General features: G+C 45.3%; 20 non-coding genes and 13 pseudogenes across 20 annotated transcripts; all 33 read left to right on the forward strand.

The window, feature by feature from the left end:
* The first annotated feature begins 344 nt into the window (after nt 1-344).
* LOC148383601 (5S ribosomal RNA) lies at nt 345-463 on the forward strand (annotated as a pseudogene).
* A 469-nt stretch (nt 464-932) lies between these two features.
* Nucleotides 933-1,051, forward strand: LOC148383602 (5S ribosomal RNA; annotated as a pseudogene).
* A 470-nt stretch (nt 1,052-1,521) lies between these two features.
* LOC148383603 (5S ribosomal RNA) lies at nt 1,522-1,640 on the forward strand. Its single transcript, XR_015853820.1, has one exon. It is a non-coding gene; the product is annotated as a 5S ribosomal RNA (ribosomal RNA).
* A 471-nt stretch (nt 1,641-2,111) lies between these two features.
* On the forward strand, nt 2,112-2,230 carry LOC148383604 (5S ribosomal RNA). The gene has a single exon (XR_015853804.1). It is a non-coding gene; the product is annotated as a 5S ribosomal RNA (ribosomal RNA).
* A 470-nt stretch (nt 2,231-2,700) lies between these two features.
* LOC148383605 (5S ribosomal RNA) lies at nt 2,701-2,819 on the forward strand. Its single transcript, XR_015853646.1, has one exon. It is a non-coding gene; the product is annotated as a 5S ribosomal RNA (ribosomal RNA).
* A 469-nt stretch (nt 2,820-3,288) lies between these two features.
* Nucleotides 3,289-3,407, forward strand: LOC148383606 (5S ribosomal RNA; annotated as a pseudogene).
* Nucleotides 3,408-3,877: 470 nt separating this feature from the next.
* Nucleotides 3,878-3,996, forward strand: LOC148383607 (5S ribosomal RNA). The gene has a single exon (XR_015853666.1). It is a non-coding gene; the product is annotated as a 5S ribosomal RNA (ribosomal RNA).
* A 470-nt stretch (nt 3,997-4,466) lies between these two features.
* On the forward strand, nt 4,467-4,585 carry LOC148383608 (5S ribosomal RNA). The gene has a single exon (XR_015853764.1). It is a non-coding gene; the product is annotated as a 5S ribosomal RNA (ribosomal RNA).
* A 470-nt stretch (nt 4,586-5,055) lies between these two features.
* On the forward strand, nt 5,056-5,174 carry LOC148383609 (5S ribosomal RNA). The gene has a single exon (XR_015853601.1). It is a non-coding gene; the product is annotated as a 5S ribosomal RNA (ribosomal RNA).
* Nucleotides 5,175-5,644: 470 nt separating this feature from the next.
* Nucleotides 5,645-5,763, forward strand: LOC148383610 (5S ribosomal RNA; annotated as a pseudogene).
* A 468-nt stretch (nt 5,764-6,231) lies between these two features.
* On the forward strand, nt 6,232-6,350 carry LOC148383611 (5S ribosomal RNA). Its single transcript, XR_015853767.1, has one exon. It is a non-coding gene; the product is annotated as a 5S ribosomal RNA (ribosomal RNA).
* Nucleotides 6,351-7,446: 1,096 nt separating this feature from the next.
* Nucleotides 7,447-7,565, forward strand: LOC148383612 (5S ribosomal RNA). The gene has a single exon (XR_015853848.1). It is a non-coding gene; the product is annotated as a 5S ribosomal RNA (ribosomal RNA).
* Nucleotides 7,566-8,036: 471 nt separating this feature from the next.
* Nucleotides 8,037-8,145, forward strand: LOC148383613 (5S ribosomal RNA; annotated as a pseudogene).
* Nucleotides 8,146-8,615: 470 nt separating this feature from the next.
* On the forward strand, nt 8,616-8,724 carry LOC148383614 (5S ribosomal RNA; annotated as a pseudogene).
* Nucleotides 8,725-9,194: 470 nt separating this feature from the next.
* On the forward strand, nt 9,195-9,313 carry LOC148383615 (5S ribosomal RNA). The gene has a single exon (XR_015853697.1). It is a non-coding gene; the product is annotated as a 5S ribosomal RNA (ribosomal RNA).
* Nucleotides 9,314-9,783: 470 nt separating this feature from the next.
* On the forward strand, nt 9,784-9,902 carry LOC148383616 (5S ribosomal RNA). Its single transcript, XR_015853661.1, has one exon. It is a non-coding gene; the product is annotated as a 5S ribosomal RNA (ribosomal RNA).
* Nucleotides 9,903-10,372: 470 nt separating this feature from the next.
* On the forward strand, nt 10,373-10,491 carry LOC148383617 (5S ribosomal RNA). Its single transcript, XR_015853786.1, has one exon. It is a non-coding gene; the product is annotated as a 5S ribosomal RNA (ribosomal RNA).
* A 470-nt stretch (nt 10,492-10,961) lies between these two features.
* Nucleotides 10,962-11,080, forward strand: LOC148383618 (5S ribosomal RNA). Its single transcript, XR_015853788.1, has one exon. It is a non-coding gene; the product is annotated as a 5S ribosomal RNA (ribosomal RNA).
* Nucleotides 11,081-11,550: 470 nt separating this feature from the next.
* On the forward strand, nt 11,551-11,669 carry LOC148383619 (5S ribosomal RNA; annotated as a pseudogene).
* A 470-nt stretch (nt 11,670-12,139) lies between these two features.
* On the forward strand, nt 12,140-12,258 carry LOC148383620 (5S ribosomal RNA; annotated as a pseudogene).
* A 1,837-nt stretch (nt 12,259-14,095) lies between these two features.
* LOC148383621 (5S ribosomal RNA) lies at nt 14,096-14,214 on the forward strand. The gene has a single exon (XR_015853779.1). It is a non-coding gene; the product is annotated as a 5S ribosomal RNA (ribosomal RNA).
* Nucleotides 14,215-14,684: 470 nt separating this feature from the next.
* Nucleotides 14,685-14,803, forward strand: LOC148383622 (5S ribosomal RNA). The gene has a single exon (XR_015853647.1). It is a non-coding gene; the product is annotated as a 5S ribosomal RNA (ribosomal RNA).
* Nucleotides 14,804-15,273: 470 nt separating this feature from the next.
* Nucleotides 15,274-15,392, forward strand: LOC148383623 (5S ribosomal RNA). The gene has a single exon (XR_015853701.1). It is a non-coding gene; the product is annotated as a 5S ribosomal RNA (ribosomal RNA).
* Nucleotides 15,393-19,249: 3,857 nt separating this feature from the next.
* On the forward strand, nt 19,250-19,368 carry LOC148383624 (5S ribosomal RNA; annotated as a pseudogene).
* A 470-nt stretch (nt 19,369-19,838) lies between these two features.
* On the forward strand, nt 19,839-19,957 carry LOC148383625 (5S ribosomal RNA). The gene has a single exon (XR_015853825.1). It is a non-coding gene; the product is annotated as a 5S ribosomal RNA (ribosomal RNA).
* A 470-nt stretch (nt 19,958-20,427) lies between these two features.
* LOC148383626 (5S ribosomal RNA) lies at nt 20,428-20,546 on the forward strand (annotated as a pseudogene).
* Nucleotides 20,547-21,013: 467 nt separating this feature from the next.
* On the forward strand, nt 21,014-21,122 carry LOC148383627 (5S ribosomal RNA; annotated as a pseudogene).
* A 470-nt stretch (nt 21,123-21,592) lies between these two features.
* Nucleotides 21,593-21,711, forward strand: LOC148383628 (5S ribosomal RNA). The gene has a single exon (XR_015853792.1). It is a non-coding gene; the product is annotated as a 5S ribosomal RNA (ribosomal RNA).
* Nucleotides 21,712-22,182: 471 nt separating this feature from the next.
* Nucleotides 22,183-22,301, forward strand: LOC148383629 (5S ribosomal RNA; annotated as a pseudogene).
* Nucleotides 22,302-22,771: 470 nt separating this feature from the next.
* Nucleotides 22,772-22,880, forward strand: LOC148383630 (5S ribosomal RNA; annotated as a pseudogene).
* A 470-nt stretch (nt 22,881-23,350) lies between these two features.
* LOC148383631 (5S ribosomal RNA) lies at nt 23,351-23,469 on the forward strand. Its single transcript, XR_015853658.1, has one exon. It is a non-coding gene; the product is annotated as a 5S ribosomal RNA (ribosomal RNA).
* A 470-nt stretch (nt 23,470-23,939) lies between these two features.
* Nucleotides 23,940-24,058, forward strand: LOC148383632 (5S ribosomal RNA). The gene has a single exon (XR_015853602.1). It is a non-coding gene; the product is annotated as a 5S ribosomal RNA (ribosomal RNA).
* Nucleotides 24,059-24,526: 468 nt separating this feature from the next.
* Nucleotides 24,527-24,645, forward strand: LOC148383633 (5S ribosomal RNA). The gene has a single exon (XR_015853768.1). It is a non-coding gene; the product is annotated as a 5S ribosomal RNA (ribosomal RNA).
* The last annotated feature ends 355 nt before the right edge of the window (nt 24,646-25,000 follow it).

The raw sequence follows: 25,000 nt of genomic DNA on the forward strand, positions 1-25,000 counted from the left end.
ACCTATATTGTGTGGTGTCATCCATAGCATTGTAGTTCACGTCTTTAACCGCTAGAGAGCAGACTATGTACAGTGAATAAAGAGGCTGGCTCCATGCGAACTCAAAGCAGCAGTCTTTATTTGTAAAAGAACCCAAAACAGCACATTGCGCTTTGCTGTAGGGTTTTTCCACTTTTCATGACATTTACTTTGATACAGCAAATGGCAGGTCGCAATGGCAAATTCGTGCTACCACATAAAAAGCTGTCAGTAACTTTTCATTAAAGCCATGTATCCATGATACGCCGGCTTGGTTTTCAGGTGCGATTGTGTCTATAAATTGCAACATTTCGAGACCTACAATGGCTTACAGCCATACTACCCTGAGAACGCCCGATCTCGTCCCATCTCGGAAGCTAAGCACGGTCGGGCCTGGTTCGTACTTGGATGGGAGACCGCCTGGGAATACCAGGTGCTGTAAGCTTATTTCTTCTTCTTCCACTTCAATTGTTAAAGCAAAATTTTACAACACAATTTTAACACGTATGGCATTCGGAAACTGCAAGCCGAGCTTTAACTCTGACCTTTAAACTATAACCCGAGTTTCAAACCTATATTGTGTGGTGTCATCCATAGCATTGTAGTTCACGTCTTTAACCGCTAGAGAGCAGACTATATACAGTGAATAAAGAGGCTGGCTCCATGCGAACTCAAAGCAGCAGTCTTTATTTGTAAAAGAACGCAAAACAGCACATTGCGCTTCCCTGTAGGGTTTTTCCACTTTTCATGACATTTACTTTGATAAAGCAAAATGCAGGTCGCAATGGCAAATTTGTGCTACCACATAAAAAGCTGTCAGTAACTTTTCATTAAAGCCATGTTTCCATGATAGGGCGGCTTGGTTTACAGGTGCGATTGTGTCTATAAATTGCAACGTTTCGAGACCCACAATGGCTTACGGCCATACTACCCTGAGATTGCCCGATCTCGTCCGATCTCGGAAGCTAAGCACGGTCGGGCCTGGTTTTTACTTGGATGGGAGACCGCCTGGGAATACCAGGTGCTGTAAGCTTTTTTCTTCTTCTTCCACTTCAATTGTTAAAGCAAAATTTTACAACACAATTTTTACAACGTATGGCATTCGGAAACTGCAAGCCGAGTTTTAACTCTGACCTTTAAACTATAACCCGAGTTTCAAACCTATATTGTGTGGTGTCATCCATAGCATTGTAGTCCACGTCTTTAACCGCTAGAGAGCAGACTATGTACAGTGAATAAAGAGGCTGGCTCCATGCGAACTCAAAGCAGCAGTCTTTATTTGTAAAAGAACCCAAAACAGCACATTGCGCTTTGCTGTAGGGTTTTTCCACTTTTCATGACATTTACTTTGATACAGCAAAATGCAGGTCGCAATGGCAAATTCATGCTACCAAATAAAAAGCTGTCAGTAACTTTTCATTAAAGCCATGTATCCATGATACGCCGGCTTGGTTTTCAGGTGCGATTGTGTCTATAAATTGCAACATTTCGAGACCTACAATGGCCTACGGCCATACTACCCTGAGAACGCCCGATCTCGTCCGATCTCGGAAGCTACGCACGGTCGGGCCTGGTTAGTACTTGGATGGGAGACCGCCTGGGAATACCAGGTGCTGTAAGCTTTTTTTCTTCTTCTTCCACTTCAATTGTTAAAGCAAAAGTTTACAACACAATTTTTACCACGTATGGCATTCGGAAACTGCAAGCCGAGTTTTAACTCTGACCTTTAAACTATAACCCGAGTTTCAAACCTATATTGTGTGGTGTCATCCATAGCATTGTAGTTCACGTCTTTAACCGCTAGAGAGCAGACTATGTACAGTGAATAAAGAGGCTGGCTCCATGCGAACTCAAAGCAGCAGTCTTTATTTGTAAAAGAACCCAAAACAGCACATTGCGCTTTGCTGTAGGGTTTATCCACTTTTCATGACATTTACTTTGATACAGCAAAATGCAGGTCGCAATGGCAAATTCGTGCTACCACATAAAAAGCTGTCAGTAACTTTTCATTAAAGCCATGTATCCATGATACGCCGGCTTGGTTTTCAGGTGCGATTGTGTCTATAAATTGCAACATTTCGAGACCTACAATGGCTTACGGCCATACTACCCTGAGAACGCCCGATCTCGTCCGATCTCGGAAGCTAAGCACGGTCGGGCCTGGTTAGTACTTGGATGGGAGACCGCCTGGGAATACCAGGTGCTGTAAGCTTTTTTCTTCTTCTTCCACTTCAATTGTTAAAGCAAAATTTTACAACACAATTTTTACCACGTATGGCATTCGGAAACTGCAAGCCGAGTTTTAACTCTGACCTTTAAACTATAACCCGAGTTTCAAACCTATATTGTGTGGTGTCATCCATAGCATTGTAGTTCACGTCTTTAACCGCTAGAGAGCAGACTATGTACAGTGAATAAAGAGGCTGGCTCCATGCGAACTCAAAGCAGCAGTCTTTATTTGTAAAAGAACCCAAAACAGCACATTGCGCTTTGCTGTAGGGTTTTTCCACTTTTCATGACATTTACTTTGATACAGCAAAATGCAGGTCGCAATGGCAAATTCATGCTACCAAATAAAAAGCTGTCAGTAACTTTTCATTAAAGCCATGTATCCATGATACGCCGGCTTGGTTTACAGGTGCGATTGTGTCTATAAATTGCAACATTTCAAGAACTACAATGGCTTATGGCCATACTACCCTGAGAACGCCTGATCTCGTCCGATCTCGGAAGCTAAGCACGGTTGGGCCTGGTTAGTACTTGGATGGGAGACCGCCTGGGAATACCAGGTGCTGTAAGCTTGTTTCTTCTTCTTCCACTTCAATTGTTAAATCAAAGTTTTACAACACAATTTTTACCACGTATGGCATTCGGAAACTGCAAGCCGAGTTTTAACTCTGACCTTTAAACTATAACCCGAGTTTCAAACCTATACTGTGTGGTGTCATCCATAGCATTGTAGTTCACGTCTTTAACCGCTAGAGAGCAGACTATGTACAGTGAATAAAGAGGCTGGCTCCATGCGAACTCAAAGCAGCAGTCTTTATTTGTAAAAGAACCCAAAACAGCACATTGGGCTTTGCTGTAGGGTTTTTCCACTTTTCATGACATTTACTTTGATACAGCAAAATGCAGGTCGCAATGGCAAATTCATGCTACCAAATAAAAAGCTGTCAGTAACTTTTCATTAAAGCCATGTATCCATGATACGCCGGCTTGGTTTTCAGGTGCGATTGTGTCTATAAATTGCAACTTTCAAGACCTACAATGGCATACGGCCATACTACCCTGAGAACGCCTGATCTTGCCTGATCACGGAAGCTAAGCAAGGTCGGGCCTGGTTAGTACTTGGATGGGAGACCGCCTGGGAATACCAGGTCCTGTAAGCTTATTTCTTCTTCTTCCACTTCAATTGTTAAAGCAAAATTTTACAACACAATTTTTACCACGTATGGCATTCGGAAACTGCAAGCCGAGTTTTAACTCTGACCTTTAAACTATAACCCGAGTTTCAAACCTATATTGTGTGGTGTCATCCATAGCATTGTAGTTCACGTCTTTAACCGCTAGAGAGCAGACTATGTACAGTGAATAAAGAGGCTGGCTCCATGCGAACTCAAAGCAGCAGTCTTTATTTGTAAAAGAACCCAAAACAGCACATTGCGCTTTGCTGTAGGGTTTTTCCACTTTTCATGACATTTACTTTGATACAGCAAAATGCAGGTCGCAATGGCAAATTCGTGCTACCACATAAAAAGCTGTCAGTAACTTTTCATTAAAGCCATGTATCCATGATACGCCGGATTGGTTTTCAGGTGCGATTGTGTCTATAAATTGCAACATTTCGAGACCTACAATGGCCTACGGCCATACTACCCTGAGAACGCCCGATCTCGTCCGATCTCGGAAGCTAAGCACGGTCGGGCCTGGTTAGTACTTGGATGGGAGACCGCCTGGGAATACCAGGTGCTGTAAGCTTTTTTCTTCTTCTTCCACTTCAATTGTTAAAGCAAAAGTTTACAACACAATTTTTACCACGTATGGCATTCGGAAACTTCAAGCCGAGTTTTAACTCTGACCTTTAAACTATAACCCGAGTTTCAAACCTATATTGTGTGGTGTCATCCATAGCATTGTAGTTCACGTCTTTAACCGCTAGAGAGCAGACTATGTACAGTGAATAAAGAGGCTGGCTCCATGCGAACTCAAAGCAGCAGTCTTTATTTGTAAAAGAACCCAAAACAGCACATTGCGCTTTGCTGTAGGGTTTATCCACTTTTCATGACATTTACTTTGATACAGCAAAATGCAGGTCGCAATGGCAAATTCGTGCTACCACATAAAAAGCTGTCAGTAACTTTTCATTAAAGCCATGTATCCATGATACGCCGGCTTGGTTTTCAGGTGCGATTGTGTCTATAAATTGCAACATTTCGAGACCTGCAATGGCTTACGGCCATACTACCCTGAGAACGCCCGATCTTGTCCGATCTCGGAAGCTAAGCACAGTCGGGCCTGGTTAGTACTTGGATGGGAGACCGCCTGGGAATACCAGGTGCTGTAAGCTTTTTTCTTCTTCTTCCACTTCAATTGTTAAAGCAAAATTTTACAACACAATTTTTACCACGTATGGCATTCGGAAACGGCAAGCCGAGTTTTAACTCTGACCTTTAAACTATAACCCGAGTTTCAAACCTATATTGTGTGGTGTCATCCATAGCATTGTAGTTCACGTCTTTAACCGCTAGAGAGCAGACTATGTACAGTGAATAAAGTGGCTGGCTCCATGCGAACTCAAAGCAGCAGTCTTTATTTGTAAAATAACCCAAAACAGCACATTGCGCTTTGCTGTAGGGTTTTTCCACTTTTCATGACATTTACTTTGATACAGCAAAATGCAGGTCGCAATGGCAAATTCGTGCTACCACATGAAAAGCTGTCAGTAACTTTTCATTAAAGCCATGTATCCATGATACGCCGGCTTGGTTTTCAGGTGCGATTGTGACTATAAATTCCAACATTTCGAGACCTACAATGGCTTACGGCCATACTACCCTGAGAACGCCCGATCTCGTACGATCTCGGAAGCTAAGCACGGTTGGGCCTGGTTAGTACTTGGATGGGAGACCGCCTGGGAATACCAGGTGCTGTAAGCTTAGTTCTTCTTCTTCCACTTCAATCGTTAAAGCAAAATTTTACAACACAATTTTTACCACGTATGGCATTCGGAAACTGCAAGCCGAGTTTTAACTCTGACCTTTAAACTATAACCCGAGTTTCAAACCTATATTGTGTGGTGTCATCCATAGCATTGTAGTTCACGTCTTTAACCGCTAGAGAGCAGACTATGTACAGTGAATAAAGAGGCTGGCTCCATGCGAACTCAAAGCAGCAGTCTTTATTTGTAAAAGAACCCAAAACAGCACATTGCGCTTTGCTGTGGGGTTTTTCCACTTTTCATGACATTTACTTTGATACAGCAAAATGCAGGTCGCAATGGCAAATTCATGCTACCAAATAAAAAGCTGTCAGTAACTTTTCATTAAAGCCATGTATCCATGATACGCCGGCTTGGTTTACAGGTGCGATTGTGTCTATAAATTGCAACATTTCAAGACCTACAATGGCTTATGGCCATACTACCCTGAGAACAACCGATATCGTCCGCTCACGGAAGCTAAGCACAGTGGGGCCTGGTTAGTACTTGAATGGGAGACTGCCTGGGAATACCAGGTGCTGTAAGCTTATTTCTTCTTCTTCCACTTCAATTGTTAAATCAAAGTTTTACAACACAATTTTTACCACGTATGGCATTCGGAAACTGCAAGCCGAGTTTTAACTCTGACCTTTAAACTATAACCCGAGTTTCAAACCTATATTGTGTGGTGTCATCCATAGCATTGTAGTTCACGTCTTTAACCGCTAGAGAGCAGACTATGTACAGTGAATAAAGAGGCTGGCTCCATGCGAACTCAAAGCAGCAGTCATTATTTGTAAAAGAACCCAAAACAGCACATTGCGCTTTGCTGTAGGGTTTTTCCACTTTTCATGACATTTACTTTGATACAGCAAAATGCAGGTCGCAATGGCAAATTCGTGCTACCACATAAAAAGCTGTCAGTAACTTTTCATTAAAGCCATGTATCCATGATACATGATTGGTTTTCAGGTGCGATTGTGTCTATAAATTGCAACATTTCGAGACCTACAATGGCTTACGGCCATACTACCCTGAGAACGCCCGATCTCGTCCGATCTCGGACGCTAAGCACGGTCGGGCCTTGTTAGTACTTGGATGGGAGACCGCCTGGGAATACCAGGTGCTGTAAGCTTTTTTTCTTCTTCTTCCACTTCAATTGTTAAAGCAGAATTTCACAACACAATTTTTACCACGTATGGCATTCGGAAACTGCAAGCCGAGTTTTAACTCTGACCTTTAAACTATAACCCGAGTTTCAAACCTATATTGTGTGGTGTCATCCATAGCATTGTAGTTCACGTCTTTAACCGCTAGAGAGCAGACTATGTACAGTGAATAAAGAGGCTGGCTCCATGCGAACTCAAAGCAGCAGTCTTTATTTGTAAAAGAACCCAAAACAGCACATTGCGCTTTGCTGTAGGGTTTTTCCACTTTTCATGACATTTACTTTGAAAATGTGGTATATGGTTTTTGCTGCTTCGCTGGTCTTCAAAAAACACTCGGTGATCGGTGGCTGTTTCCCGACGAATGAGCACTTCAGGGACCACGGCTGATTGGGAAAAGATTTTATTCGACTGATGCCAGAGTGAAGTCTTTCCAAAAAGTTGAGTGGCCCAAGGCATGGATGTAAAAAACCCTCCCCCCCCCAAAAGGGGGAGCGAGCGAGAGCGAGCGAACCCGCGCTAGGGCGAGCCCTGGGACCAACGAACGACCCCTGCTCGAACCAACCCCCCCTCTTGTCAGGCCCGTAGCTTTTATACCTGACAAGAAGCTGATGTCACGGCTTGGGGTAACAGCTGTAGTTTTCAATCTACTAGTTTACTTCAGTCCTAAAAAGGAGATCTTGACCAGCGCTGTTGGTGATGGACAACAACAGCCACTTTCCACTTGCACACATTGCTGAAACTGAATTCTCCCTGGTCACGGACAACTGGCCCTTCTATCTTCTACCAAGTACTTATACATTACTGAAACTAAAGCTTCTCTGTACAGCAAATATAGTTTGATAGTCTTACTGCTACTATTGGATCATCTAATGCAACATACAGATACGCCTAAAGTTCAAAATTCACTTCAATACAGCAAAATGCAGGTCGCAATGGCAAATTCGTGCTACCACATAAAAAGCTGTCAGTAACTTTTCATTAAAGCCATGTATCCATGATACGCCGGCTTGGTTTTCAGGTGCGATTGTGTCTATAAATTGCAACATTTCGAGACCTACAATGGCTTACGGCCATACTACCCTGAGAACGCCCGATCTCGTCTGATCTCGGAAGCTAAGCACGGTCGGGCCTGGTTAGTACTTGGATGGGAGACCGCCTGGGAATACCAGGTGCTGTAAGCTTTTTTTCTTCTTCTTCCACTTCAATTGTTAAAGCAAAAGTTTACAACACAATTTTTACCACGTATGGCATTCGGAAACTGCAAGCCGAGTTTTAACTCTGACCTTTAAACTATAACCCGAGTTTCAAACCTATATTGTGTGGTGTCATCCATAGCATTGTAGTTCACGTCTTTAACCGCTAGAGAGCAGACTATGTACAGTGAATAAAGAGGCTGGCTCCATGCGAACTCAAAGCAGCAGTCTTTATTTGTAAAAGAACCCAAAACAGCACATTGCGCTTTGCTGTAGGGTTTTTCCACTTTTCATGACATTTACTTTGATACAGCAAAATGCAGGTCGCAATGGCAAATTCGTGCTACCACATGAAAAGCTGTCAGTAACTTTTCATTAAAGCCATGTATCCATGATACGCCGGCTTGGTTTTCAGGTGCGATTGTGACTATAAATTCCAACATTTCGAGACCTACAATGGCTTACGGCCATACTACCCTGAGAACGCCCGATCTCGGAAGCTAAGCACGGTCGGGCCTGGTTCGTACTTGGATGGGAGACCGCCTGGGAATACCAGGTGCTGTAAGCTTTTTTCTTCTTCTTCCACTTCAATTGTTAAAGCAAAAGTTTACAACACAATTTTTACCACGTATGGCATTCGGAAACTGCAAGCCGAGTTTTAACTCTGACCTTTAAACTATAACCCGAGTTTCAAACCTATATTGTGTGGTGTCATCCATAGCATTGTAGTTCACGTCTTTAACCGCTAGAGAGCAGACTATGTATAGTGAATAAAGAGGCTGGCTCCATGCGAACTCAAAGCAGCAGTCTTTATTTGTAAAAGAACCCAAAACAGCACATTGCGCTTTGCTGTAGGGTTTATCCACTTTTCATGACATTTACTTTGATACAGCAAAATGCAGGTCGCAATGGCAAATTCGTGCTACCACATAAAAAGCTGTCAGTATCTTTTCATTAAAGCCATGTATCCATGATACGCCGGCTTGGTTTTCAGGTGCGATTGTGTCTATAAATTGCAACATTTCGAGACCTACAATGGCTTACGGCCATACTACCCTGAGAACGCCCGATCTCGGAAGCTAAGCACGGTCGGGCCTGGTTCGTACTTGGATGGGAGACCGCCTGGGAATACCAGGTGCTGTAAGCTTTTTTCTTCTTCTTCCACTTCAATTGTTAAAGCAAAATTTTACAACACAATTTTTACCACGTATGGCATTCGGAAACTGCAAGCCGAGTTTTAACTCTGACCTTTAAACTATAACCCGAGTTTCAAACCTATATTGTGTGGTGTCATCCATAGCATTGTAGTTCACGTCTTTAACCGCTAGAAAGCAGACTATGTACAGTGAATAAAGAGGCTGGCTCCATGCGAACTCAAAGCAGCAGTCTTTATTTGTAAAAGAACCCAAAACAGCACATTGCGCTTTGCTGTAGGGTTTTTCCACTTTTCATGACATTTACTTTGATACAGCAAAATGCAGGTCGCAATGGCAAACTCATGCTACCAAATAAAAAGCTGTCAGTAACTTTTCATTAAAGCCATGTATCCATGATACGCCGGCTTGGTTTACAGGTGCGATTGTGTCTATAAATTGCAACATTTCAAGACCTACAATGGCTTATGGCCATACTACCCTGAGAACGCCCGATCTCGTCCGATCTCGGAAGCTAAGCACAGTCGGGCCTGGTTAGTACTTGGATGGGAGACCGCCTGGGAATACCAGGTGCTGTAAGCTTATTTCTTCTTCTTCCACTTCAATTGTTAAATCAAAGTTTTACAACACAATTTTTACCACGTATGGCATTCGGAAACTGCAAGCCGAGTTTTAACTCTGACCTTTAAACTATAACCCGAGTTTCAAACCTATATTGTGTGGTGTCATCCATAGCATTGTAGTTCACGTCTTTAACCGCTAGAGAGCAGACTATGTACAGTGAATAAAGAGGCTGGCTCCATGCGAACTCAAAGCAGCAGTCTTTATTTGTAAAAGAACCCAAAACAGCACATTGCGCTTTGCTGTAGGGTTTTTCCACTTTTCATGACATTTACTTTGATACAGCAAAATGCAGGTCGCAATGGCATATTCGTGCTACCACATAAAAAGCTGTCAGTAACTTTTCATTAAAGCCATGTATCCATGATACGCCGGCTTGGTTTTCAGGTGCGATTGTGTCTATAAATTGCAACATTTCGAGACCTACAATGGCTTACGGCCATACTACCCTGAGAATGCCCGATCTCGTCCGATCTCGGAAGGTAAGCACGGTCGGGCCTGGTTAGTACTTGGATGGGAGACCGCCTGGGAATACCAGGTGCTGTAAGCTTTTTTCTTCTTCTTCCACTTCAATTGTTAAAGCAAAATTTTACAACACAATTTTTACCACGTATGGCATTCGGAAACTGTAAGCCGAGTTTTAACTCTGACCTTTAAACTATAACCCGAGTTTCAAACCTATATTGTGTTGTGTCATCCATAGCATTGTAGTTCACGTCTTTAACCGCTAGAGAGCAGACTATGTACAGGGAATAAAGAGGCTGGCTCCATGCGAACTCAAAGCAGCAGTCTTTATTTGTAAAAGAACCCAAAACAGCACATTGTGCTTCCATGTAGGGTTTTTCCACTTTTCATGACATTTACTTTGATACAGCAAAATGCAGGTCGCAATGGCAAATTCGTGCTACCACATAAAAGGCTGCCAGTAACTTTTCATTAAAGCCATGTATCCATGATACGCCGGCTTGGTTTTCAGGTGCGATTGTGTCTATAAATTGCAACATTTCGAGACCTACAATGGCTTACGGCCATACTACCCTGAGAACGCCCGATCTCGTCCGATCTCGGAACCTAAGCACGGTCGGGCCTGGTTAGTACTTTGATGGGAGACTGCCTGGGAATACCAGGTGCTGTAAGCTTATTTCTTCTTCTTCCACTTCAATTGTTAAAGCAAAATTTTACAACACAATTTTTACCACGTATGGCATTCGGAAACTGCAAGCCGAGTTTTAACTCTGACCTTTAAACTATAACCCGAGTTTCAAACCTATATTGTGTGGTGTCATCCATAGCATTGTAGTTCACGTCTTTAACCGCTAGAGAGCAGACTATGTACAGTGAATAAAGAGGCTGGCTCCATGCGAACTCAAAGCAGCAGTCTTTATTTGTAAAAGAACCCAAAACAGCACATTGCGCTTCCCTGTAGGGTTTTTCCACTTTTCATGACATTTACTTTGATACAGCAAAAGGCAGGTCGCAATGGCAAATTCATGCTACCACATAAAAAGCTGTCAGTAACTTTTCATTAAAGCCATGTATCCATGATACGCCGGCTTGGTTTACAGGTGCGATTGTGTCTATAAATTGCAACATTTCGAGACCTACAATGGCTTACGGCCATACTACCCTGAGAACGCCCGATCTCGTCCGATTTCGGAAGCTAAGCACGGTCGGGCCTGGTTAGTACTTGGATGGGAGACCGCCTGGGAATACCAGGTGCTATAAGCTTATTTCTTCTTCTTCCACTTCAATTGTTAAAGCAAAATTTTACAACACAATTTTTACCACGTATGGCATTCGGAAACTGCAAGCCGAGTTTTAACTCTGACCTTTAAACTATAACCCGAGTTTCAAACCTATATTGTGTGGTGTCATCCATAGCATTTTAGTTCACGTCTTTAACCGCTAGAGAGCAGACTATGTATAGTGAATAAAGAGGCTGGCTCCATGCGAACTCAAAGCAGCAGTCTTTATTTGTAAAAGAACCCAAAACAGCACATTGCGCTTTGCTGTAGGGTTTTTCCACTTTTCATGACATTTACTTTGATACAGCAAAATGCAGGTCGCAATGGCAAATTCGTGCTACCACATAAAAAGCTGTCAGTAACTTTTCATTAAAGCCATGTATCCATGATACGCCGGCTTGGTTTACAGGTGCGATTGTGTCTATAAATTGCAACATTTCGAGACCTACAATGGCTTACGGCCATACTACCCTGAGAACGCCCGTTTTCGTCCGATCTCGGAAGCTAAGCCGGGTCGGGCCTGGTTAGTACTTGGATGCGAGACCGCCTGGGAATACCAGGTGCTGTAAGCTTTTTTCTTCTTCTTCCACTTCAATTGTTAAAGCAAAACTTTACAACACAATTTTTACCACGTATGGCATTCGGAAACTGCAAGCCGAGTTTCAACTCTGACCTTTAAACTATAACCCGAGTTTCAAACCTATATTGTGTGGTGTCATCCATAGCATTGTAGTTCACGTCTGTTACCGCTAGAGAGCAGACTATGTACAGTGAATAAAGAGGCTGGCTCCATGCGAACTCAAAGCAGCAGTCTTTATTTGTAAAAGAACCCAAAACAGCACATTGCGCTTCCCTGTAGGGTTTTTCCACTTTTCATGACATTTACTTTGATACAGCAAAATGCAGGTCGCAATGGCAAATTTGTGCTACCACATAAAAAGCTGTCAGTAACTTTTCATTAAAGCCATGTTTCCATGATACGGCGGCTTGATTTACAGGTGCGATTGTGTCTATAAATTGCAATATTTCGAGACCTACAATGGCTTACGGCCATACTACCCTGAGAAAGCTCGATCTCGTCCGATCTCGGAAGCTAAGCACTGTCGGGCCTGGTTAGTACTTGGATGGGAGACCGCCTGGGAATACCAGGTGCTGAAAGCTTATTTCTTCTTCTTCCACTTCAATTGTTAAAGCAAAATTTTACAACACAATTTTTACCACGTATGGCATTCGGAAACTGCAAGCCGAGTTTTAACTCTGACCTTTAAACTATAACCCGAGTTTCAAACCTATATTGCGTGGTGTCATCCATAGCATTGTAATTCACGTCTTTAACCGCTAGAGAGCAGACTATGTACAGCAGGGGTCACCAACACAGTGCCCGCGGGCACCAGGTCGCCCGTGAGGACCGCATGAGTCGCCCGCAGAACTGTTCTAAAATTAGCTCAAAATAGCGGCACTTGTCAGTGAGCTGCATCTATTCATTTTACAGTCAAACCTCGGCTTTCAAACGTCCCGGTTCTCGAAATAATTGGAATTCGAACCAAAAAAATTCGAGATATTTTTGCTTCGGTTGTCAAACAAAATTCGGAGGTCGAACCTCGCGAGATGAGCCGGGAAGACCCGAGAAAACCCGACCGCGCGGCCTGGATGCCGACTGAGTCCGTTGTTATTGTATTTTCGTTACTTTGAGGATTGTATTAACCCCTAATCATGCCTCCAAAGAAAGCAAGTGGAAGCAGTAAAGCCATCCTAAAACAAAAAGACGCTCTTAAAGCAATGCTACAGTGGGCGCCCGGCGTGCGGCGGTTGCGCGATCGGACCAAATTAAGAGCCCTGCGCAATGAGTTCCACTTAAATTTTGGAAAGTACATCAGGACTTTAAAAATATCTAGTAAATTTTAGCGACGGCTCTGTCACAATAATGCGACCAACGCGGTGCAGTTGCGCGGTCGGCGACGCGCTACGGTTGCGCGTTCGGCGGTGCGCTGCGGTTGCGCGATCGGACCAAATTAAGCTCCCTGCGCCCTGAGGTCCACTTAAAAATTTTAAAGTACATCAGGACTTTAGAAATATTTTCTAAATTATAGCGACCTCTCTGTGACAATAATGCGACCAGGGCGGGGCAGTTGCGCGGTCGGCGACGCGCTACTGTTGCGCTTCGGCGGTGCGCTGCAGTTGCGCGATTGGACAAAATTAAGCTCCCTGCACACTTAGGTCCACTTAAATTTGGGGAAGTACATTAGGACTTTAAAAATATTTTCTAAATTTCAGCGACGGCTCTGTCACAATAATGCGACCTGCGCGGTGGGCGACGCGCGACGGTTGCGCGTTCGGCGGTGCGCTGCAGTTTCGCGATCCGACAAATATGCGCAAATGAAAAACTGCTTAAAAAAGGCGGGTTTTTTTTGTCTTGAAACGGATTTTAAAAAAAAAAAAAATTATTTGTAATGGGAAAACCAGATTCGGAATTCGACCAATTCGCTTCTCGAACCGCCTTCTGGAACGGATTGTGGTCAAAAACCAAGGTTTGACTGTATTTTTGCTATTCTTGTTAAAATCACACTTACATGTGAACTGGAAATGACAATAATAACACATAGTAAAAGCCAAATTAAGCAAATTGGCTATTTCAGAATTGTGTGTCAAACTGGTAGCCCTTTGCCTTAATCAGTACCCAGGAAGTAGCTCTCGGATTAAGAAAGGTTGGTGACCCATGATGTACAGTGAATAAAGAGGCTGGCTCCATGCGAACTCAAAGCAGCAGTCTTTATTTGTAAAAGAACCCAAAACAGCACATTGCGCTTTGCTGTAGGGTTTTTCCACTTTTCATGACATTTACTTTGATACAGCAAAATGCAGGTCGCAATGGCAAATTCGTGCTACCACATAAAAAGCTGTCAGTAACTTTTCATTAAAGCCATGTATCCATGATACGCCGGCTTGGTTTTCAGGTGCGATTGTGTCTATAAATTGCAACTTTTCGAGACCTACAATGGCTTACGGCCATACTACCCTGAGAACGCCCGATCTCGCTCGATCTCGGAAGCCAAGCGCGGTCGGGCCTGGTTAGTACTTGGATGGGAGACCGCCTGGGAATACCAGGTGCTGTAAGCTTATTTCTTCTTCTTCCACTTCAATTGTTAAAGCAAAATTTTACAACACAATTTTTACCACGTATGGCATTCGGAAACTGCAAGCCGAGTTTTAACTCTGACCTTTAAACTATAACTCGAGTTTCAAACCTATATTGTGTGGTGTCATCCATAGCATTGTAGTTCACGTCTTTAACCGCTAGAGAGAAGACTATGTACAGTGAATAAAGAAGCTGGCTCCATGCGAACTCAAAGCAGCAGTCTTTATTTGTAAAAGAACCCAAAACAGCACATTGCGCTTTGCTGTAGGGTTTTTCCACTTTTCATGACATTTACTTTGATACAGCAAAATGCAGGTCGCAATGGCAAATTCGTGCTACCACATAAAAAGCTGTCAGTAACTTTTCATTAAAGCCATGTATCCATGATACGCCGGCTTGGTTTTCAGGTGCGATTGTGTCTATAAATTGCAACATTTCGAGACCCACAGCGGCTTACGGCCATACTACCCTGAGAACGCCCGATCTCGTCCGATCTCAGAAGCTAAGCACGGTCAGGCCTGGTTAGTACTTGGATGGGAGACCGCCTGGGAATACCAGGTGCTGTAAGCTTATTTCTTCTTCTTCCACTTCAATTGTTAAAGCAAAATTTTACAACACAATTTTTACCACGTATGGCATTCGGAAACTGCAAGCCGAGTTTTAACTCTGACCTTTAAACTATAACCCGAGTTTCAAACCTATATTGTGTGGTGTCATCCATAGCATTGTAGTTCACGTCTTTAACCGCTAGAGAGCAGACTATGTACAGTGAATAAAGAGGCTGGCTCCATGCGAACTCAAAGCAGCAGTCTTTATTTGTAAAAGAACCCAAAACAGCACATTGCGCTTTGCTGTAGGGTTTTTCCACTTTTCATGACATTTACTTTGATACAGCAAAATGCAGGTCGCAATGGCAAATTCGTGCTACCACATAAAAAGCTGTCAGTAACTTTTCATTAAAGCCATGTATCCATGATACGCCGGCTTGGTTTTCAGGTGCGATTGTGTCTATAAATTGCAACATTTCGAGACCTACAATGGCTTACAGCCATACTACCCTGAGAACGCCCGATCTCGTCCGATCTCGGAAGTTAAGCACGGTCGGGCCTGGTTAGTACTTGGATGGGAGACCGCCTGGGAATACCACGTGCTGTAAGCTTATTTCTTCTTCTTCCACTTCTATTGTTAAAGCAAAATTTTACAACACAATTTTTACCACGTATGGCATTCGGAAACTGCAAGCCGAGTTTTAACTCCGACCTTTAAACTATAACCCGAGTTTCAAACCTATATTGTGTGGTTTCATCCATAGCATTGTAGTTCACGTCTTTAGAACCGCTAGAGAGCAGACTATGTACGGTGAATAAAGAGGCTGGCTCCATGCGAACTCAAAGCAGCAGTCTTTATTTGTAAAAGAACCCAAAACAGCACATTGCGCTTTGCTGTAGGGTTTTTCCACTTTTCATGACATTTACTTTGATACAGCAAAATGCAGGTCGCAATGGCAAATTCGTGCTACCCCTCCGCGAGTCGTCACCTTATCGTGGTGGAGGGGTTTGCGTGCCAGATGATCCTAGGAGCCATGTTGTCGGGGGCTTCATGCCCCTGGTAGGGTCACCCATGGCAAACGGGTCCTAGGTGAGGGGTCAGACAAAGCACGGCTCACCCAAGCCCCTTATGATGAACAACATAAATGGACTTTGTTTTCCCTCGCCCGGACGCGGGTCACCGGGGCCTCCCTCTGGAGCCAGGCCTGGAGGCGGGGCTCGAAGGCGAGCGTCTGGTGGCCGGGCCTTCGCCCATGGGGCCCGGCCGGGCATAGCCCGAAATGGAAACGTGGGTCCCCCTTCCCATGGGCTCACCACCTGTGGGAGGGGCCGAAGGGGTCGGGTGCAATGTGAGCTGGGCGGCAGCCAAAGGCAGGGACCTTGGCGGTCTGATCCCCGGCTGCAGAAGCTGGCTCTTGGGACATGGAATGTCACCTCTCTGGCTGGAAAGGAGCCCGAGCTGGTGTGCGAGGCAGAAAGATTCCAACTAGATATAGTCGGACTAGCCTCCACACACAGTTTGGGTTCCGGTACAAGCCCTCTCGAGAGGGGCTGGACTCTCTTCCACTCTGGAGTTGCCCACGGTGAGAGGCGTCGAGCAGGTGTGGGTATACTTATTGCCCCCCGGCTGGGCGCCTGCACATTGGGGTTCACCCCGGTGAACGAGAGGGTAGCCTCCCTCCGCCTTCGGGTGGGGGGACGGGTCCTGACTGTTGTTTGTGTCTATGCACCAAACAGCAGCTCAGAGTACCCACCCTTCTTGGGGTCCCTGGAGGAAGTGCTGGAGAGCGCTCCTTCTGGGGACTCTATCGTTCTACTGGGTGACTTCAATGCTCACGTGGGCAATGACAGTGAGACCTGGAAGGGCGTGATTGGGAGGAACGGCCCCCCTGATCTGAACCCGAGCGGTGTTCTATTGTTGGACTTCTGTGCTCGACACGGATTTTCAATAATGAACACCATGTTCAAGCATAAGGGTGTCCATGTGTGCACTTGGCATCACTTGGCATCAGGACACCCTAGGCCACAGTTCGATGATCGACTTTGTAGTCGTGTCATCGGATTTGCGGCCGCAGGTTTTGGACACTCGGGTGAAGAGAGGGGCGGAGCTGTCAACTGATCACCACCTGGTGGTGGGTTGGCTCCGATGGTGGGGGAAGATGCCGGTCCGACCTGGCAGACCCAAACGCTCTGTGAGGGTCTGCTGGGAACGTCTGGCAGAATCTCCTGTCAGGAAGAGCTTCAACTCCCACCTCCGGCAGAGCTTTTCCCACGTCCCGGGGGAGGCGGGGGACATTGAGTCTGAGTGGACCATGTTCCGCGCCTCCATTGTTGAGGCGGCCGACCGGAGCTGTGGCCGTAAGGTCGTTGGTGCCTGTCGTGGCGGCAATCCCCGAACCCGCTGGTGGACACCGGCGGTAAGGGATGCCGTCAAGCTGAAGAAGGAGTCCTATCGGGCCGTTTTGGCCTGCGGGACTCCGGAGGCAGCTGACAGGTACCGGATGGCCAAGCGGAACGCGGCTTCGGCGGTTGCTGAGGCAAAAACCCGGGCGTGGGAGGAGTTCGGTGAGGCCATGGAGAATGACTTTCGGACGGCTTCGAGGAAATTCTGGTCCACCATCCGGCGTCTCAGGAGGGGGAAGCAGTGCAACGTCAACACTGTTTACAGTGGGGATGGCGTGCTGCTGACCTCGACTCGGGACGTCGTGAGTCGGTGGGGAGAGTACTTCGAAGACCTCCTCAATTCCACCTACACGCCTTCCATTGAGGAAGCAGGGCCTGGAGACTCTGAGGCGGATTCTCCAATCTCTGGGGTCGAAGTCACTGAGGTAGTCAAAAAACTCCTCGGTGGCAAGGCCCCGGGGGTGGATGAGATCCGCCCGGAGTTCTTAAAGGCTCTGGATGTTGTGGGGCTGTCATGGCTGACACGCCTCTACAACGTTGCGTGGACATCGGGGACAGTGCCTCTGGATTGGCAGACTGGGGTGGTGGTTCCCCTCTTTAAGAAGGGGGACCGGAGGGGGTGTTCCAATTACAGGGGAATCACACTCCTCAGCCTCCCTGGTAAGGTCTATTCAGGGGTGCTGGAGAGGAGGGTCCGTCGGGAGGTCGAACCTCGGATTCAGGAGGAGCAGTGTGGCTTTCGTCCTGGCCGTGGAACAGTGGACCAGCTCTACACCCTCGGCAGGATCCTCGAGGGTGCATGGGAGTTCGCCCAACCAGTCCACATGTGTTTTGTGGACTTGGAGAAGGCGTTCGACCGTGTCCCTCGGGAGGTTCTCTGGAGGGTGCTTCGGGAGTACGGGGTGCCGAGCCAACTGATAAGGGCGGTTCGGTCCCTGTATCACCGATGCCAGAGTCTGGTCCGCATTTCCGGCAGTAAGACGGATTCGTTCCCAGTGAGGGTTGGACTCCGCCAAGGCTGCCCTTTGTCACCGATTCTGTTCATAATTTTTATGGACAGAATTTCTAGGCGCAGCCGAGGCGTTGAGGGGGTCCGGTTTGGGGACCTCAGCATCGCATCTCTGCTTTTTGCAGATGACGTGGTGCTGTTGGCTTCTTCAGGCCGTGATCTCCAGCTCTCGCTGGAACGATTCGCAGCCGAGTGTGAAGCGGTCGGGATGAGGGTCAGCACCTCCAAATCCGAGTCCATGGTCCTCGATCGGAAAAGGGTGGAATGCCCTCTCCGGATCGGGGATGAGATCCTGCCCCAAGTGGAGGAGTTCAAGTATCTTGGAGTCTTGTTCACGAGTGAGGGGAGGATGGAGCGTGAGATCGACAGGCGGATCGGTGCAGCGTCGGCAGTAATGCGGACCCTGTACCGGTCCGTTGTGGTGAAGAGAGAGCTGAGCCAAAAGGCAAAGCTCTCAATTTACCGGTCGATTTACGCTCCTACCCTCACCTATGGTCACGAGCTATGGGTCGTGACCGAAAGAACGAGATCTCGGATACAAGCGGCCGAAATGAGTTTTCTCCGCAGGATGTCCGGGCTCTCCCTTAGAGATAGGGTGAGAAGCTCGGCCATCCGGGAGAGACTCCGAGTAGAGTCGCTACTCCTCCACGTTGAGAGGAGCCAGATGAGGTGGCTCGGGCATCTTATCAGGATGCCTCCTGGACGCCTCCCTGGGGAGGTGTTCCGGGCATGTCCCACCGGTAGGAGACCCCGGGGACGACCCAGGACGCGCTGGAGAGACTATGTCTCTCAGCTGGCCTGGGAACGCCTTGGGATCCCCCGGGATGAGCTGGATGAAGTGGCTGGGGAGAGGGAAGTCTGGGAGTCCCTCCTAAAGCTGCTGCCCCCGCGACCCGACCCCGGATAAGCGGAAGAAGATGGATGGATGGATGGATGGATGCTACCACATAAAAAGCTGTCAGTAACTTTTCATTAAAGCCATGTATCCATGATACGCCGGCTTGGTTTTCAGGTGCGATTGTGTCTATAAATTGCAACATTTCGAGACCTACAATGGCTTACGGCCATACTACCCTGAGAACGCCTGATCTCGTCCGATCTCGGAAGCTAAGAACAGTCGGGCCTGGTTAGTACTTGGATGGGAGACCGCCTGGGAATACCAGGTGCTGTAAGCTTATTTCTTCTTCTTCCAATTCAATTGTTAAAGCAAAATTTTACAACACAATTTTTACCACGTATGGCATTCGGAAACTGCAAGCCGAGTTTTAACTCTGACCTTTAAACTATAACCCGAGTTTCAAACCTATATTGTGTGGTGCCATCCATAGCATTGTAGTTCACGTCTTTAACCGCTAGAAAGCAGACTATGTACGGTGAATAAAGAGGCTGGCTCCATGCGAACTCAAAGCAGCAGTCTTTATTTGTAAAAGAACCCAAAACAGCACATTGCGCTTTGCTGTAGGGTTTTTCCACTTTTCATGACATTTACTTTGATACAGCAAAATGCAGGTCGCAATGGCAAATTCCTGCTACCACATAAAAAGCTGTCAGTAACTTTTCATTAAAGCCATGTATCCATGATACGCCGGCTTGGTTTTCAGGTGCGATTGTGTCTATAAATTGCAACATTTCGAGACCTACAATGGCTTACGGCCATACTACCCTGAGAACGCCCGATCTCGTTCGATCTCGGAAGCTAAGCACGGTCGGGCCTGGTTAGTACTTGGATGGGAGACCGCCTGGGAATACCAGGTGCTGTAAGCTTTTTTCTTCTTCTTCCACTTCAATTGTTAAAGCAAAATTTTACAACACAATTTTTACCACGTATGGCATTCGGAAACTGCAAGCCGAGTTTTAACTCTGACCTTTAAACTATAACCCGAGTTTCAAACCTATATTGTGTGGTGTCATCCATAGCATTGTAGTTCACGTCTTTAACCGCTAGAGAGCAGACTATGTACAGTGAATAAAGAGGCTGGCTCCATGCGAACTCAAAGCAGCAGTCTTTATTTGTAAAAGAACCTAAAACAGCACATTGCGCTTTGCTGTAGGGTTTTTCCACTTTTCATGACATTTACTTTGATACAGCAAAATGCAGGTCGCAATGGCAAATTCGTGCTACCACATAAAAAGCTGTCAGTAACTTTTCATTAAAGCCATGTATCCATGATACGCCGGCTTGGTTTACAGGTGCGATTGTGTCTATAAATTGCAACATTTCAGGACCTATAATGGCTTACGGCCAAACTACCCTGAGAACGCCTGATCTCGTCTGATCTCGGAAGCTAAGCACGGTCGGGCCTGTTTAGTACTTGGATGGGAGACCGCCTGGGAATACCAGGTGCTGTAAGCTTATTTCTTCTTCTTCCACTTCAATTGTTAAAGCAAAATTTTACAACACAATTTTTACCACGTATGGCATTCGGAAACTGCAAGCCGAGTTTTAACTCTGACCTTTAAACTATAACCCGAGTTTCAAACCTATATTGTGTGGTGTCATCCATAGCATTGTAGTTCGCGTCTTTAACCGCTAGAGAGCAGACTATGTACAGTGAATAAAGAAGCTGGCTCCATGCGAACTCAAAGCAGCAGTCTTTATTTGTAAAAGAACCCAAAACAGCACATTGCGCTTCCCTGTAGGGTTTTTCCACTTTTCATGACATTTACTTTGATACAGCAAAATGCAGGTCGCAATGGCAAATTTGTGCTTCCACATAAAAAGCTGTCAGTAACTTTTCATTAAAGCCATGTTTCCATATGGCGGCTTGGTTTACAGGTGCGATTGTGTCTATAAATCTCAACTTTTCGAGACCCACATTGGCTTACGGCCATACTACCCTGAGAACGACCGACCTCGGAAGCTAAGCAGGATCGGGCCTGGTTAGTACTTGGATGGGAGACCGCCTGGGAATACCAGGTGCTGTAAGCTTTTTTCTTCTTCTTCCACTTCAATTGTTAAAGCAAAATTTTACAACACAATTTTTACCACGTATGGCATTCGGAAACTGCAAGCCGAGTTTTAACTCTGACCTTTAAACTATAACCCGAGTTTCAAACCTATATTGTGTGGTGTCATCCATAGCATTGTAGTTCACGTCTTTAACAGCTAGAGAGCAGACTATGTACAGTGAATAAAGAGGCTGGCTCCATGCGAACTCAAAGCAGCAGTCTTTATTTGTAAAAGAACCCAAAACAGCACATTGCGCTTCCATATAGGGTTTTTCCACTTTTCATGACATTTACTTTGATACAGCAAAATGCAGGTCGCAATGGCAAATTCGTGCTACCACATAAAAAGCTGTCAGTAACTTTTCATTAAAGCCATGTATCCATGATACGCCGGCTTGGTTTTCAGGTGAGATTGTGTCTATAAATTGCAACATTTCGAGACCTACAATGGCTTACGGCCATACTATCCTGAGAACGCCTGATCTCGTCCGATCTCGGACGCTAAGCACGGTCGGGCCTGGTTAGTACTTGGCTGGGAGACCGCCTGGGAATACCAGGTGCTGTAAGCTTTTTTTCTTCTTCTTCCACTTCAATTGTTAAAGCAAAATTTTACAACACAATTTTTACCATGTATGGCATTCGGAAACTGCAAGCCGAGTTTTAACTCTGACCTTTAAACTATAACCCGAGTTTCAAACCTATATTGTGTGGTGTCATCCATAGCATTGTAGTTCACGTCTTTAACCGCTAGAGAGCAGACTATGTACAGTGAATAAAGAGGCTGGCTCCATGCGAACTCAAAGCAGCAGTCTTTATTTGTAAAAGAACCCAAAACAGTACATTGCGCTTTGCTGTAGGGTTTTTCCACTTTTCATGACATTTACTTTGATACATCAAAATGCAGGTCGCAATGGCAAATTCGTGCTACCACATAAAAAGCTGTCAGTAACTTTTCATTAAAGCCATGTATCCATGATACGCCGGCTTGGTTTTCAGGTGCGATTGTGTCTATAAATTGCAACATTTCGAGACCTACAATGGCCTACGGCCATACTACCCTGAGAACGCCCGACCTCGTCCGATCTCGGAAGCTAAGCACGGTCGGGCTTGGTTAGTACTTGGATGGGAGACCGCCTGGGAATACCAGGTGCTGTAAGCTCTTTTCTTCTTCTTCCACTTCAATTGTTAAAGCAAAAGTTTACAACACAATTTTTACCACGTATGGCATTCGGAAACTGCAAGCCGAGTTTTAACTCTGACCTTTAAACTATAACCCGAGTTTCAAACCTATATTGTGTGGTGTCATCCACAGCATTGTAGTTCACGTCTTTAACCGCTAGAGAGCAGACTATGTACAGTGAATAAAGAGGCTGGCTCCATGCGAACTCAAAGCAGCAGTCTTTATTTGTAAAAGAACCCAAAACAGCACATTGCGCTTTGCTGTAGGGTTTATCCACTTTTCATGACATTTACTTTGATACAGCAAAATGCAGGTCGCAATGGCAAATTCGTGCTACCACATAAAAAGCTGTCAGTAACTTTTCATTAAAGCCATGTATCCATGATACGCCGGCTTGGTTTTCAGGTGCGATTGTGTCTATAAATTGCAACATTTCGAGACCTACAATGGCTTACGGCCATACTACCCTGAGAACGCCCGATCTCGGAAGCTAAGCACGGTCGGGCCTGGTTCGTACTTGGATGGGAGACCGCCTGGGAATACCAGGTGCTGTAAGCTTTTTTCTTCTTCTTCCACTTCAATTGTTAAAGCAAAAGTTTACAACACAATTTTTACCACGTATGGCATTCGGAAACTTCAAGCCGAGTTTTAACTCTGACCTTTAAACTATAACCCGAGTTTCAAACCTATATTGTGTGGTGTCATCCATAGCATTGTAGTTCACGTCTTTAACCGCTAGAGAGCAGACTATGTACAGTGAATAAAGAGGCTGGCTCCATGCGAACTCAAAGCAGCAGTCTTTATTTGTAAAAGAACCCAAAACAGCACATTGCGCTTTGCTGTAGGGTTTATCCACTTTTCATGACATTTACTTTGATACAGCAAAATGCAGGTCGCAATGGCAAATTCGTGCTACCACATAAAAAGCTGTCAGTAACTTTTCATTAAAGCCATGTATCCATGATACGCCGGCTTGGTTTTCAGGTGCGATTGTGTCTATAAATTGCAACATTTCGAGACCTGCAATGGCTTACGGCCATACTACCCTGAGAACGCCCGATCTCGTCCGATCTCGGAAGCTAAGCACAGTCGGGCCTGGTTAGTACTTGGATGGGAGACCGCCTGGGAATACCAGGTGCTGTAAGCTTTTTTCTTCTTCTTCCACTTCAATTGTTAAAGCAAAATTTTACAACACAATTTTTACCACGTATGGCATTCGGAAACGGCAAGCCGAGTTTTAACTCTGACCTTTAAACTATAACCCGAGTTTCAAACCTATATTGTGTGGTGTCATCCATAGCATTGTAGTTCACGTCTTTAACCGCTAGAGAGCAGACTATGTACAGTGAATAAAGTGGCTGGCTCCATGCGAACTCAAAGCAGCAGTCTTTATTTGTAAAATAACCCAAAACAGCACATTGCGCTTTGCTGTAGGGTTTTTCCACTTTTCATGACATTTACTTTGATACAGCAAAATGCAGGTCGCAATGGCAAATTCGTGCTACCACATGAAAAGCTGTCAGTAACTTTTCATTAAAGCCATGTATCCATGATACGCCGGCTTGGTTTTCAGGTGCGATTGTGACTATAAATTCCAACATTTCGAGACCTACAATGGCTTACGGCCATACTACCCTGAGAACGCCCGATCTCGTACGATCTCGGAAGCTAAGCACGGTTGGGCCTGGTTAGTACTTGGATGGGAGACCGCCTGGGAATACCAGGTGCTGTAAGCTTATTTCTTCTTCTTCCACTTCAATTGTTAAATCAAAGTTTTACAACACAATTTTTACCACGTATGGCATTCGGAAACTGCAAGCCGAGTTTTAACTCTGACCTTTAAACTATAACCCGAGTTTCAAACCTATATTGTGTGGTGTCATCCATAGCATTGTAGTTCACGTCTTTAACCGCTAGAGAGCAGACTATGTACAGTGAATAAAGAGGCTGGCTCCATGCGAACTCAAAGCAGCAGTCATTATTTGTAAAAGAACCCAAAACAGCACATTGCGCTTTGCTGTAGGGTTTTTCCACTTTTCATGACATTTACTTTGATACAGCAAAATGCAGGTCGCAATGGCAAATTCGTGCTACCACATAAAAAGCTGTCAGTAACTTTTCATTAAAGCCATGTATCCATGATACATGATTGGTTTTCAGGTGCGATTGTGTCTATAAATTGCAACATTTCGAGACCTACAATGGCTTACGGCCATACTACCCTGAGAACGCCCGATCTCGTCCGATCTCGGACGCTAAGCACGGTCGGGCCTTGTTAGTACTTGGATGGGAGACCGCCTGGGAATACCAGGTGCTGTAAGCTTTTTTTCTTCTTCTTCCACTTCAATTGTTAAAGCAAAATTTTACAACACAATTTTTACCACGTATGGCATTCGGAAACTGCAAGCCGAGTTTTAACTCTGACCTTTAAACTATAACCCGAGTTTCAAACCTATATTGTGTGGTGTCATCCATAGCATTGTAGTTCACGTCTTTAACCGCTAGAGAGCAGACTATGTACAGTGAATAAAGAGGCTGGCTCCATGCGAACTCAAAGCAGCAGTCTTTATTTGTAAAAGAACCCAAAACAGCACATTGCGCTTTGCTGTAGGGTTTTTCCACTTTTCATGACATTTACTTTGATACAGCAAAATGCAGGTCGCAATGGCAAATTCGTG

This window comes from Syngnathus floridae, chromosome 17, assembly GCF_059516105.1.
Source record: "Syngnathus floridae isolate MCC-2025c chromosome 17, RoL_Sflo_1.0, whole genome shotgun sequence".
NCBI classification, from domain to species: Eukaryota; Metazoa; Chordata; class Actinopteri; order Syngnathiformes; family Syngnathidae; genus Syngnathus; species Syngnathus floridae.